The sequence below is a fragment of the Triticum aestivum genome, chromosome 6B (genome assembly GCF_018294505.1).
Source record: "Triticum aestivum cultivar Chinese Spring chromosome 6B, IWGSC CS RefSeq v2.1, whole genome shotgun sequence".
In the NCBI taxonomy this organism is placed as follows: Eukaryota; Viridiplantae; Streptophyta; class Magnoliopsida; order Poales; family Poaceae; genus Triticum; species Triticum aestivum.
This window is the reverse complement of record NC_057810.1, coordinates 693,109,008-693,119,727: the sequence shown is the minus strand read 5'-3', so window position 1 is coordinate 693,119,727 and position 10,720 is coordinate 693,109,008. Positions and strand designations below refer to the sequence as shown.

Below are 10,720 nucleotides of genomic sequence, written 5' to 3'. Positions count from 1 at the left end.
TAGTTTTGTTAGGGTTTGATCGCTAGTATCCACTATGTTCTGAGATCGATGTTGCTATGACTTTGCTATGCTTAATGCTTGTCACTAGGGCCCGAGTGCCATGATTTCAGATCTGAACCTATTATGTTTTCATGAATATATGTGTGTTCTTGATCCTATCTTGCAAGTCTATAGTCACCTACTATGTGTTATGATCCGGCAACCCCGAAGTGACAATAATCGGGACCACTCCCGGTGATGACCATAGTTTGAGGAGTTCATGTATTCACTATGTGCTAATGCTTTGTTCCGGTTCTCTATTAAAAGGAGGCCTTAATATCCCTTAGTTTCCAATAGGACCCCGCTACCACGGGAGGGTAGGGCAAAAGATGTCATGCAAGTACTTTTTCATAAGCACGTATGACTATATACGGAATACATGCCTACATTACATTGATGAACTGGAGCTAGTTCTGTGTCACCCTATGTTATGACTGTTACATGACGAACCGCATCCGGCATAATTATCCATCACTAATCCGATGCCTACGGGTTTTCCATATACTGGTTCTCGCTTATTTACTTTTTCGTTGCTACTGTTACAATCACTACAAAATACCAAAAATATTACTTTTACCGTCTTTACTTTTGTTACCGTTACCACTACTATCATATTACTTTGCTACTAAACACTTTGCTGCAGATACTAAGTTTCCAGGTGTGGTTGAATTGACAACTCAGCTGCTAATAGTTGAGAATATTCTTTGGCTCCCCTTGTGTCGAATCAATAAATTTGGGTTGAATATTTTACCCTCGAAAACTGTTGCGATCCCCTATACTTGTGGGTTATCAGGTGCCCCCTTCCCTCGTATATAAAGGAGCAAGGGGCCGGGGAGGCCGGCCGGCCCCTGTAGGGCGTGCTATCGCCTAGTAGGAGCAGGACTCCCCTTTCCTACTCCTACTAGGAGGAGGAAAGGAAGGAGGAGAGGGAGAAGGAAGGAGAGGGAGGAAAAGGAGGAAGGGGGGCCCATGAGGCCCATCACTTCTTCCTCGTATTCCCATAACTCCCTGGTACCCTGAAAAATACCCGAATCACTCGGAACCTTTCCGATGTCCGAATATAGTCTTCCAATATATCGATCTTTACGTCTCGACCATTTAGAGACTCTTCGTCATGTCCCCGATATCATCCGGGACTCCGAACTACCTTAGGTGCATCAAATCACATAAACTCATAATACTGATCGTCACAGAACTTTAAGCATGCGGACCCTACGGGTTTGAGAATTATGTAGACATGAGCGAGACACGTCTCCGGTCAATAACCAATAGCGGAACCTGGATGCTCATATTGGCTCCCACATATTCTACGAAGATCTTTATCGGTCAAACCGCATAACAGCATACGTTGTTCCCTTTGTCATCGGTATGTTACTTGCCCGAGATTCGATCGTCGGTATCTCAATACCTAGCTCAATCTCGTTACCGGCAAGTCTCTTTACTCGTTCTGTAATGCATCATCCCGCAACTAACTCATTAGTTGCATTGCTTGCAAGGCTTATAGTGATGTGCATTATCAAGAGGGCCCAGAGATACCTCTCCGACAATCGGAGTGACAAATCCTAATCTCGATCTATGCCAACTCAAAAGGTACCATTGGAGACACCTGTAGAACACCTTTATAATCACTCAGTTATGTTGTGATGTTTGGTAGCACACAATGTGTTCCTATGGTATTCGGGAGTTGCATAATCTCATAGTCATAGGAACATGTATAAGTCATGAAGAAAGCAATAGCAACATACTAAACGATCAAGTGCTAAGCTAACGAAATGGGTCAAGTCAATCACATCATTCTCTAATGATGTGATGTCGTTAATCAAATGACAACTCATGTCTATGGCTAGGAACTTAACCATCTTTGATTCAATGAGCTAGTCAAGTAGAGGCATACTAGTGACACTCTGTTTGTCTATGTATTCACACATGTATCAAGTTTTCGGTTAATACAATTCTAACATGAATAATAAACATTTATCATGAAATAAGGAAATAAATAATAACTTTATTATTGCCTCTAGGGCATATTTCCTTCAGGATGATATATCCTCATATCTCATCAATAGTTATAAATCGTTGAGATAATAGCACATCATGAAAAAACTAAAGAAGGAAAAACCATCAATACATCTCTTCAGATGCTAAGTATAATTAGAATATACATGATAAACTTTATGAATTAAGTGACGTATATAGTGAATATTGTGATAAAATACTAACATGGTTCCTCTAATGATAAGTGGGTAGCTAAACTTTTCGGGGGAGGAAACTACCTTAGATGACGCCACTCCGAACCGTGATACACTCGATAAAGCATTGCTATGCACGATGAAACTATATCTATTGCTACTATTGATGATGATTACGATATTTCTATTATTTGTTTACCCTTGAAACCATTGGGGTGTACATTTATATTTGTTATATAATAATCAGAAGTTTGGAATTACAAAAGGACTGTGCTAACGACCAGTCGACTGGTCGTTAGCGACAGATCCGCACGACTAGTTCGTAGGTGATCGCTATCTTCCCACTGATTTTTTACCTTCTCTCAAAAACCGTGATAAATCGCTAGCGGTTTTTTTTGGTTTTTCACCGTATAATATGAAAATAAAATAAAAGTGCTTGAAAGAGGATTCGAACCTAGGTCTATGCAATATGTATTGAGCCTAATAACCAACTAAGCCACCTTTTGTTGTTGTCTATTGTAGATAAACAATGTTATTTGAACCTTTCTTATTTCTGCCATATCAAAAAAATAAATAAGTTTGGCTTGGTAACTTTGGCATGACCAACGTGATAACTATGGTATGAGCAACATGATAACTATACCATGACAAGGCTGATAACTATAGTACGAGAAGGTTAAGGCATGAGGAAGTATGGTAATTTAACACATAAATTACGGATGGAAATGTTTAAAAAACTTTTTCCCCTTGGATGAAGATATCATGGTGTTTAAAACGTAAGATATTAGTTACCAAATCTGTGATGTATACATTATCATGCTTTTTACTTAGAAATTACCCGGTGTATATTTGTCAACAAAAAAAAAATTCAGGTCAAAAATTATAATGGCTTTTGTATGTGAGTTATCAACTTAGTATGTGTCTATTAACAAGCTATTTACATATAAATTACCGGGGTTGCCCCCCCCCCCCCTCAGTCGCCACATTTACCAGGGTCAAGTACATAAATTATCAAGTTTGTGATGTGTGAGTTATCATGTTATTTGCATAGTGGTATGATTCAACAACTCCTCCCATCCTACCCCGTCTATAAAGTTATCAGGATTGGGTACATAATTTATCATTTCTACGATATGTGACTTATCATGTTATTTACATAGAAGTTACCGTGGTATGTTTCAATGACCCCCCCCCCCCCCCAACCCCAACCCCACCGACAAAGTTACCAGGACTGGGTACATAACTTAATGTCTATGAAGTGTGAGTTATCATATTATTTGCATAGAAGTTATCGTGGTATGTTTCAACGACTCCCACACTCCGGCCCCTTCGACAAAGTTATCAGGACTGGTACATAATATATCATGTTTACGATGTGTGAGTAATCATGTTATTTTCATAGAAGTTATCAGACTATGTTTGCAACATCTTTTTCTTGATGGGTGAAGATGCAGCACAACCATACAGGCAACAACCCTAGGTGCCATTTGCTAATAGAGACCACGAGCATGGCAGCACACATACGTCTCGAGCAACCTGAAGCACTGGATGGCTGCGTGTTGTGGTCATAGGGGTCAGAGCATCAGCCAACTGCATCAGGAAAGGCCAAATAGTGGTTCTCGTCCTCCTACTTGACGAACTGACGACAATATATGAGTAGTAGCCGCCGCTAGACGAAGGTATCAGGGTGCTACCAATGGCCGACACGAGTGAACCTGCGAGAGATGCATATCTCTTCCATCGAGGACACGGGCTGACGGGAGGAGGTGCTGTTCCTCTGTGGCAACGCCGGAGGCAAGCGAAGCGACATACGGGGCTGACAACAACGGGGATGGATTGATCCGAAGAAGGGCGGCGCAGATCCGATGGCGGGCAGCTCCGGCAGCGGCGGCGGTTTTGGTCGAGCTCGGCTCCATGGCCGACGATGACTGAACTGGATCTTCCTCTCATGCTGCCATTGCTGTGAGAGGTGAGAGAGACGTGTGGGATGTGGGAAGAGGAAGGGGAGGGACAAGCGGCGGAGGCGCTGTTCACCGGCGGGCTCCGGCGACTGAGGCGGGGTTCAGATGGGGCTCAGGACAGGAGGAGCGAGCGAGGCAGAGGCAATCGTGGATGAAGAATCACTGCAGGAGGAGAAAAAATCGGGCGGCAGAGCATTGTCGATTACAAAAAGGTTAGGAGGTGGTTAGGATATATAGTACTACAAAATAACCACCGCACCGGGCCCGGACCCAAAACATCGAGCTGGGCTGCATTTTCCCGCGGAGAGGCCCAAGGCCGCAGAAGAGCGTCATGTCGTCCTCCCCCACCCCCGCGACGGACGCCGGCGCCGCCGCGATGGCCGTCGACGACTCGTCGGAGACCGACCAGCTCGACTCCATGTCCACGGAGGACATTGTCCGGGCCACCCACCTCGTCGACAACGAGGTCTGCGTCCTCAAGGTACGCGTACGACCCCCCTCCCCCGAACCCTAGCAGCCGCTATCGCGTCCCGTCGGTCCGGGGTCGCCTGATCTGGTTTGTCTGTTCGCGGGGGTGCAGGACGAGCTCCAGCGGAACAACCTGGAGCTCGAGAATGTCAAGGACAAGATCAAGGAGAACCAGGAGAAGATCAAGCTCAACAAGCAGCTGCCCTACCTCGTCGGCAACATCGTCTTCGTGCCTCACCTGCCCCGGGAATTTCCCCGATCTGGACGCGGATGCGGAAATTATGGGTTTCTGTACCGAGTTCATTCATGCCGGATTCACGATTCCCCGATCCAGTATTAGTTCGTGCAAACCAGATTAGTAGCCCAGAGTAGTTGAGCTTCACTTCATGCTGATTGATGAGGGGTCAGTGACTGTGCGCCCTAGTTTAGTTCCTGGAAATGTTTGACGTCACAGAAACACATAGTTACGCGCCAATTTCCCTCTTGTGATGAACCTTGTAATTATCTAGGAGGTACTAAATCAATTGCAACTGTATTGCTTGCTATGTGGTAGCTCTCTGGAGTCTGGAATCAGTTGGTGTGTATTAGTGCTGTTGTTCATAAGCTTCTGATAACTTATCTGGCAAGGATAAACTGCTGCACTCATTTTGTCTTTTCCTTAAACTCAGAACTGATATTTTCAAGGTTATAGTTTGCCAGGTTGCTGATAAATATCTTGACTTCAGATGCATTTGTACTTGGAAATCTACTAATGTAATTTATCAACTGTTTCAGATTTTGGAAATGAACCTGAAGAGGATGGTGCTAATATAGATCTGGACTCACAAAGGAAAGGAAAATGTGTTGTTCTTAAGACATCCACAAGACAGATAAATAAACTTGCTCGAACTTGCTGTGGTGCTTACATCTCTAGTATCCGTTACTACATCTACTCCAACTGTATATGCATGAACTGTCGTGGATGTAGCCCAGGCATGCCGGTGGTTGGTGCCATAGAAACAAGTACTAAGAGAGGAAAGATGCTCCATGGTTGATTAGGTGTGTGTGTTCAGGTTGTCTCCGATTTTAGTGTTTCTGCCTATATTTTGGAGAGCCAATGAGTACAACACAAGTTAGGGATGTGCCAGTGTTGTAGGTTTGGTACAATCATCAAGTCTCAGGGTCCTAGTTAGGTAACTTTGTACGAGAGCAGGTGTTGTAATCTTTGACACCATGGAACTTTTCCATTAGTTGCTAAACACACAGTAAAATTCTTAAGTAGATTTTAATTTTGAGAACTCTCCTATAGGCTATAAACACCATCATTTTATATTTCACCTGAGGTTGGCTTGTTAACCGTGTAAGTTCTCCTGGGAGTTGATACCATGATACATCAATCACAAGTAGCTGAATTTATTATGTCAGACATCAAATTCTAGTACCTTGCAGCATCAATATTCCTATCCCTGCCTGGCACCTGCGTACAGCATTTTACTTGGTTAATTTATCTGTATCCATAACAACCCTTTCATTTATGAGCCTATGTGGACTATTTTAATTTGGATGTTTGGAACTTGACATGGTTTATTTCCACATACCATTTGATGGATCTCATTAGTTGGGCAATCTTTGCTGTTCTAGAGAATCAATTTATTTATGTGCTGTAAAGAGTTGGACTTGCTGCTCAAGGCTTCTCCGTTCCTTTTCTGTTCTTGATTGCAGACTTATTCCTTCTTGTGATTGGGCTTGTTGACCCTGACAACTTCAAGCCTGGTGATTTGGTTGGAGTCAACAAGGACAGCTACTTGATATTAGACACGCTACCTTTGGGATATGACTCTCGAGTAAAGGCAATGGAGGTAGATGAAAAGCCTAAGGAGGATTATAATGACATTGGTGGCCTTGAGAAAGAGGTATTTACTTCACATTTTAGATGATGAAAACAATAGGCTGATTGCCAGTTTATCTTTCTGTAGGCAGTATAATGTTAAGTTCTTACGTCGGAATATCTTTAGTTGATAATTGTTTGCTTTTATTCGCTCCCTCATGTTCTGATTTTGTAATTGTCTAATTTCTAATGCAGATTTAGGAACTCGTTGAAGCTATAGTGTTGCCAATGACACGCAAGGAGCAATTTCAGAAGGTGGGAGTCTGTCCCCCGAAAGGAGTTCTTTTATATGGACCACCTGGGACGGGAAAGACGTTGATGGCTCGTGCATGTGCTGCACAAACCAATGAAACCTTTCTGAAACTTGCTGCTCCGCAGCTAGTCCAGGTAACTAACTTTTGATGTTAAAGTCATTGAAAGCAGAATGTGCAATATCATATTATTATTCATTTTAATGAACTAGATGTCATGCTGATTGACTTATTCGAGGGTTAGCTGCTTATTCTACCAATCATTGAACACTGCTTTGGCATGCTTTGCAGACTATGATCAGTTCTGTTAAGATGATTGTATCTTTCTTCACACTCAAATGAACTTTGATTGTAATCCTTATAACTCTGTAGTTAATAGTGATTAAGGATTCTTTAGCATCATTGGCTCAGGATAAGACATAAAATATCGACTTGCATCTAAAATTGCTGGTTCAAACTTAGAATGTCCATTTGCATCTGTAATATTCCTGGGTCCAGCATTTTTTAGTTCTTCTGGATATCTTTCAGTCAGATATTAACATTTTGTGAATTGTTTCAGATGTTCATCGGTGACGGGGCAAAGCTCGTCCGAGATGCATTTGAGCTGGCAAAGGAGAAGGCCCCCTGCATCATTTTTATTGATGAGATTGATGCAATTGGAACAAAGCGTTTTGACAGGTGCATTTTTTATTTTGCATGCATCGTTTGTACCATAAGCGTTGTGATTTTTTAGTTAGTCCAGCGTAAATGCTTAGTGTCTCTTTACCTATTGTGGTTGAAGTATGTCTCGTTATGTCGTTACTCTTGTTTTTAATTTGGCGAATTGTCTGATGAACACCGTGGTATAATCTTTGTATGAAGAAAATCAGTTGGTATCCCTGCAAGTTGAACACTCCATCAACCTTCTATGTCATCATATGTAAAATAAGAGAAACTGCTCATGATTTATACTTCAGAGATAAATACATCTTAACTACTTTCAGCATATGCTGCATATCATATGTGATGATGTTGTTAACCTATTAATGCAGGGTTAAGATATTGATTACTTGCAACTAGATATGATCTTTTTACCGGGAAGTATATATTTGATATTGTTTGTATTTTTCTTTTTCTATTTGACTGCAGTGAAGTTAGTGGTGACAGAGAAGTGCAACGAACCATGTTGGAGTTGCTGAATCAGCTAGATGGATTTAGCAGTGCTGAGAGGATAAAGGTCACCATGTCCTAATATTTTTCTCTGTAATCTGAATGCATGCAAGCTCAACCTGTAAAGATAATTTCTTTTGTACTGATGGTTTGGCCTAACTAGTTTTGAAAACAGTAATTCGATAAAATATATTTTTTATTTGATTGATTAATGAGTAGCCACAAATTGGCTTGGTCATAATTTGAGAGATGATGAATACCTGATCAGATGTTTTATTCATCCTGTTTCCTGAACGCGTTGTTGTTTTGTGACTTGCAGATGATAGCTGCAACTAATCGTGCAGATATTCTCGATCCTGCTTTACTCCGTTCTGGTCGCCTGGACCGCAAGATTGAGTTCCCTCATCCGACAGAAGAAGCAAGAGCTAGGATTTTGTAAGTATGTCTCTTGCAATTTGTTAAAGGCTGACAACTCCTATTGCAAAAAGTTGCTTACCTTTTGGTTTTGTGGACTCAAAATAAGTTTGTTCTGTGTTCTATCTTGTAGACTCAAGAAAGATGAACGTACATCCTGATGTCAACTTTGAGGAGCTGGCTCGTTCAACTGATGATTTCAACGGTGCACAGCTGAAGGCTGTTTGTGTGAAAGCTGGCATGCTTGCTCTACGCAGGGATGCTACAGAGGTTTTTGCTGACTCTTGTTCTTTTGCCACACTGGTTCCTTTATGGATGGTAGATAATGGAAGATGATAACAGCAGATAAAATCGATTAGGATCTTGATGATCAGAAAAATGAAATTTTAAACAAATCAGCATTAGTTCAATGGTATTTTTTTTAGGACAGTTCTACTGTATGTTCAGTATGAACTGAACAGCCTGAAATATAATACAGTACACAATAGAGAATCATAGTGGAACATAAATACAATATGTAGATGCTTCTTTGATATCTCGAAGCATTTTTTGTGGCTTGGTAGCATGTGATTTACTGCCTGAAGTGCACTTCCTCACGAAGCATGTTTAACTGTATTGTTTCGCTCAGCCCTAGCTGTTTGCATATGCAGGTGATCCATGAAGATTTCAACGAAGGCATTATCCAAGTGCAAGCAAAGAAGAAATCCAGCTTGAATTATTACGCTTAGTTTCCCTTAAGTATTCAGAAGGCTTGGTCCTGTGACGGCCGCTGTTTGTAACACTCGGCTACCATTTTCATTTGGAATATAGTTTAATTCTCGAATCCTCCTGATTGTGTGAATCACTCTTTGCTTTGTGCATGTACCCGAAGAACTTATTTCCAACCAATTGCTCTGTGCGACAATGTGAATTGTGGACTATATGGCTTGTTCAGGATGCATTAGCTCGGTGCCAGATTGGTGTCACCACTTGCTTTTCTATCAGTGTGTTTGATTCGATGAAATGATCGCTATAATTTGTCCCGTGTTCATGAGTGTTTGAGTTAACAGTAGTTTGTTTTTGACAACCTCTGGGCCACCCTGCAGACTCCAAAAACATTGTCTATCAGTGTGTAATTTGTCCCCTGTTCATGAGAGTTTGAGTTGACAGTAGTTTGTTTTGTGGGTCTGAATCACCGCTGTTGACCTGCATTGGAGGGATAAGTTTTCTGGTCCTTTGTTTTGGCAAGCAAAGCAATCGTCTAATGTTACTCCCTTCATTTGTATATACAAGGCCACAAACTCAAATTACAGCTATCAAGATAAAAATTAATGTATGCTTTACAAGCCAATTTGTCTTCTCGTTTACCGGATTAATTAATAGGGTGCGTGCACATTAGACGAAACTGAGTGGCCGTGAGAGAGGAAGTGGGTGAGTGTGTCATTATCATCACTACATGCATGCTAGTAATTAAGCCATGGGTTACTAGTACGAGAAAACATCACTAATATTTGTCTTGGTTACTGTTGATGGCCTTGTATAAATGCAAAATATGTTTTTTATAGTGGCCTTGTATACAAAAATGGAGGGAGTACAAAAAATTAAAACAACAGAAAGGGACCCCCAAGTCTGATCGAAAGTTTGAAACAATCACCCAACCCAATCATCTCCGTCTTGTAAAAACAGAAATCCGGGAGTTTGGTTGGAAGTTGAAACAGCAAAAAAAAGTTAAATGTCAGACAACCTCTTCACACCCTGTACGGAGGCAGGCAGTAGCCACAGTCCATCATCTACAGCGGTCGGATGGCGACCAGAACAGATCCTGTTAAAATAAGGTCATGCTACAAGTTGCCGCGCCTCGCTTTATAAGCTGGTCAAGCTTCTTGCAAACCAGCAAGGTGGGACTAATATTACGACGCCCGAGCAGCCGAGCGGCGACTCGGCGCGAGCCGGAAAGCCCAGCCCAGACTAGCCGATCTGGGAAATACTGCTAGCACTCAAAGAGAGAGAGAGAGAGAGATTTTGTATATACTTTTGCATTTTTTTTCTCCATGCTTATAACATTACGAAAATAAAAAAAAAACTCTTACGATCAAAGCAAAAAAAGAAAAACCTCTTTGCTCATAGAAAAAAAACCAACTAAGAAAAAACGACCCTTTGACCCCCATCGTACGTGCAGGAAATGTATAGCGTGATGGGTCCCTCTGTTTCATCATGTTTGGAGAGCCGGAGTCCAACAGTAGCCAGTGATCGAAACGTAGGCATCGTACGGACACACAGAGAAGAGAAGAGAACATAGCCTCGTACTCCCCCTCCGAAAAAACTTGTCTCAAACTTGTTTCTTAAATGGATATATCTAGCACTGACTTGGTGTTAAATACATCCATTCAAGAGACAAGCTTT

At 41.7% G+C, this 10,720-nt stretch overlaps 1 pseudogene; it reads left to right on the top strand.

Annotated features, from left to right (window-relative positions):
* The first annotated feature begins 4,458 nt into the window (after positions 1–4,458).
* LOC123139650 (26S proteasome regulatory subunit 6A homolog) lies at positions 4,459–9,271 on the top strand (annotated as a pseudogene).
* Positions 9,272–10,720: the final 1,449 nt, after the last annotated feature.